General features: G+C 43.9%; 1 pseudogene; it reads left to right on the top strand.

The window, feature by feature from the left end:
• The first annotated feature begins 268 nt into the window (after positions 1-268).
• On the top strand, positions 269-1,156 carry LOC122096862 (annotated as a pseudogene).
• The last annotated feature ends 3,173 nt before the right edge of the window (positions 1,157-4,329 follow it).

Genomic DNA, 4,329 nt, shown 5'->3' with positions numbered 1-4,329 from the left:
GTGTTGGGGAAACTGGACATCAATAGGCAGAAAACTGGAAGTGGATCTCTGCTTGCACTAACATCAACTCAAAATGGATTAACTACATTAAAATCAGCCAAACTACTATAAGACAGAAAAAGGGTGACATTAGAACTTATAGGTACTGAGGTGGAATCTGGGCAGCTGCACGCCGAGCACCGGTACTTGCGCTCCAGATCCTGCAATCTCACACTGCTTGCCTTGACCCAGTAACTGCTTACTCCAGTTGGCCCCTGCAATGGGCGCCATGCTTCCGGCGGCTCCCGGCGCTCAGGGCAGCTCTACTCACCGCCCTGGCCCTGCTCCTCAGGCCACCGGTGACGAGGGTCCCATCTTGCACTGCAAGCACTGTGATGGGATCGCGCTGGCCCAGTGCGAGCCTCTGCCTGCAGTGCCTGCGTGTGCCGAGCTGGTGCGCGAGCCAGGCTGTGGCAGCTGCCTGACATGTGCTCTGCGGGAGGGCCAGCCGTGAGGTGTCCACACAGAACTCTGCAGCTAGGGGCTCAGCTGCCAGCTGCCACCAACCGAGCCACGCCCACTGCAGGCGCTGCTGGATGGCCGCGGGTTCTGCGCCAATGCCAGCATCCTGGCCGGCTGAGCGCCTACCTGCTGCTGGCGCCCTCTGCCTCAGGAAATGCTAGTGAGTCAGAGGAGGACCTAGGCACGGGGAGCTTGGAGAGCCATTCCCCTCCCAGCACACATAGGGTGCCTGACTCCAAGTTCCATTCCATTCACGCGAAGCTGGACACCATCAAGAAAGGTCACACAAAGGACAGCCAGCACTACAAAGTCGACTATGAGTCCCAGAGCACGGACACCCAGACCTTCTCCTCGGAGTCCAAACTGGAGATAGAATACGGTCCCTTCCTTAGAGAGATGCAAGACACCCTGAATCACCTGAAGTTCCCCAATGTGCTGAGTCCCAGGGGTGTGCACATCCCCAACTGCGACAAGAAAGGATTTTATAAGAAGAAGCAGTGTCGCCCCTCCAAAGGCAGAAAGCGGGGCTTCTGTTGGTGCGTGGACAAGTATGGTCAGCCCCTCCCAGGCTTCGACAGCAAGGGCACGGACGACTTGCACTGCTTCGGCATGCATAGCCAGTAAACCCCACTGCATCAGTTAAATTGGAGCTCCAATACGCCTTACTTTACACAAAAGACTGCCACGGACAGAACAGTACCTGCCTACAGCCTCCATTTACATTACTTTTTGTGATGACCTGGTTTTTTGTGTGTTTTTTAAAGAAAACAAAAGTTTAGACAGAGATTTTAGAAATGTCTATTGTTCCTTTAAATGGTAAACTTGAGCATCTTTCCACTTTTCAGTAGTCAGAAAAGAAAATTAATTGCTATGTTGCTTTCTGTACTGATACTCCTGCCCAAAGCAGCGGACTTGATCCCCTTCTAGAAACCTCTCCACATCTGCCCATTGGAACAGCTGAACTTCTGCCTCCCTCACTTCAGTGGCTATTGTAGAAGACACCTCCTCGTTGCCCTCCGCACTGCTCAGGCCTCATGGAGAACAGGAAGGTCAGAAACTCAAATCACCTGGACATCTCTACCATACACGAGACCCCTGGGCCTCCTGATACTATCTTTGATTCCAAGCCATGGACCCCTGGGCCACAAAGCTTCTTCATTATCTGCAAGTGACTTGATCTGCTTGGAAAATACTGGAGAGATTGAGGTGGAATATAACTGACCAAGAAAGTTCTATAAAACTGACCAAAAAAGTTCTAGCACATTCTGGGAAACTTGTAAATGCAGATCTTCCTGACCTCCCTCCATTAGGCAGCTTTTCAAGGATGGAGCCCAGTGGAAGGCCCAGGGTGGCCTTGGCTGTGGTCCAGCAGGGCATGGGGGAGGCTGGGGGTGTACCCCACACCTCACAGGCCTCACCAGTAATGGAGTAATCACTCTGGAGACAACAACAACAACAACAACAACAAAATGTTTTCTAATTTAACTCCTAGTTTGGGGTTGAGGATAATAAACTGTTTAAAGGCAAAAGTTTATTTTCACCCCTCATCTTTATTCTTGACCTAACAAAACAATTGTGTTTAATGTTATCTAAACAGGAAAGATGAACAGCTTGTTGAGAGAGCCTCATAGGGCACTGGGAACATGTAGAGAATACCTTGTGTTTGTTGAACTTGGAGTCCAACTCATACTTTATAATTCACACATATATGCAGAGAGAGAGAGATATGTTCTCAATGGTTAACATTGTATACAGCACAGCCCAACTATAATAGGATTCATACTAGATAATCCTAGATAGTGTTAATTACTAGAAGGTGTAACTATGGCTGTGATCAGGAGAGGACACACAGTCCAGGCTGGGCTTTTCTCTCTCCAAGGCCAAACCCATGGCAGTGTTGGGTGAGTGGCGATTGTCCTGCCCTACACAGCAGAGAGCTCTCCTTAAGAACAAAAAGAGGTCTCAAGACAGTCTGCCTACCTATTACGAGCTTTCCTTTATTTTTTAAATTTTTTGGGGGGGAAAGTATTTTTGAAAATTTTGTCTTGCGATGTATTTATAAAAGTAAATAAAGTTTTACCATGAAAATAATAATTAAAAAAATACTTATAGGTACTGGCAGGAACTTCCTGAATAAAATCCCAGGGGCATAACAGATAGGAAAGAAACCCAACAAATGGGACTACATCAAAGGAAAAAACCTACACAGGCTAGAGACATAGCCACTAAACTAAAAAGACAGCCAACAAATTGGGAAAAGATATTTACCTGCAATTCATCAGACAAAGGGCTAATTTTCAATGTATACATGGATCTCAAGAAACTACCCCTCCCAAAACTAATAAACGAATCACCAAATGGGCAGAGGAGCTAAAGAGAGACTTCTCATAAGAAGAGGTAAGAATGGCAAAGAAACATATCAGGAAAGGTTGATCATCCCTGGCCATAAAGAAAATATAAATCAAAGTAATTCTGAGATACCATCTTATCCAAATATCTTGAATTAGACAACAAATGTTGGTGGGGAAGTGGAGAAATTAGAAAATGGCAAGGACATTTGCACAACCATGTTCCTTGCTGCTCAATTCACAGTGACAAGAAACGTACACAACCCAGATGCCCCACAATAAATGAATGGAACCAATAATTATGCCATCCATATACAATGAAATTTTACAGAGCCATTAGAAAGGATAAAATAATGTCATTTGCAGGGAAATGGATGACACTAGAATAAATCATGTTAAGAAAGTTTAGCCAACATCAAATTGACAAATGGTACCTGTTCCTCTGATATATGGAAGAGAGGTTTAAAACACCATGGGATATGATATACTGTACAGGATTCTAGACATCATTTACAGTAAGAACAGAAGAGGAAACATTTGGCGAAAATCACAAAGTTATAATACCCAAGCACCTTTTCTACATAATACTATATATATATATATAATATGTATATTATATATATATATATATATATTGAATTGCAATGATAAGGAAACAAAGGAACTTTTCTTAATTTGTCTTTTCATTTTCTAATGAGTCTGTATTCTTCACCTAATATACAGGGAAGATGGGGGAAGGGCACAGAATTAGTGGGAAGTGGGTGAAAAAATGCAGCAGCAGAGCCCTCTGGCTCTACTGGACATTGATGAAAGTGAACCATGCAAGTCGAGGGTCAAGATGGAAGGGAGGGTATGGAAGAGAATGTGGGAACAGATGAGATTATGTAAAAGGAAGGAAATGTACTAGTTACCTGACATACAGAAAGGTAACTCTGCTCTATATAGCCGCTAAAACATTTTTTTTTTGGAAGAAGAGTGTTCCCAAATGAGAACATATGAGAATAAGAAAATACAGAGCAGATAATTCTTTTTTATGTCCTTGGTACCTGATAGTTTCAATCAATAGCTATTGTCCTACCAACTGAGTCATACCTCTAAACCCAAAAGTCCTTACAATATTCAAATTTTTCATTGATTTCTTCATATTTTCTGTTTACTTTTTCGTGTGTGTGTGTGTGTGTGTGTGTAAGAAATGGAGTGTGATCACAGGATGTAGGTGCTATCCCTGAGCTTCTTTTTTGCTCAAGAGTACACTCTACCACTTGAGACAAAGCTTCACTTCTGGATTTTCTTGAACAGTTTATGGGAGATAAAAGATTCACAGGGACGTTTTTGCACCACTAGATTCAAATCATCATCTTCAGGTCTCAGCCGCTGGAGTAGGTAGTATTATAGGCATGAGTCAAGGCTTCTGGCTTATGAATTGTTGTCCCTTTTTTAAAAAGATGGTGCCAGTGGCTCATGCCTGTAATCGTAGCAC

This window comes from Dipodomys spectabilis, unplaced genomic scaffold, assembly GCF_019054845.1.
Source record: "Dipodomys spectabilis isolate Male_0828 unplaced genomic scaffold, ASM1905484v1 ptg000395l, whole genome shotgun sequence".
Classification (NCBI taxonomy): domain Eukaryota; kingdom Metazoa; phylum Chordata; class Mammalia; order Rodentia; family Heteromyidae; genus Dipodomys; species Dipodomys spectabilis.
The sequence above is the reverse complement of the archived record's forward strand: the minus strand, read 5'-3'. Positions and strand labels throughout refer to the sequence as shown.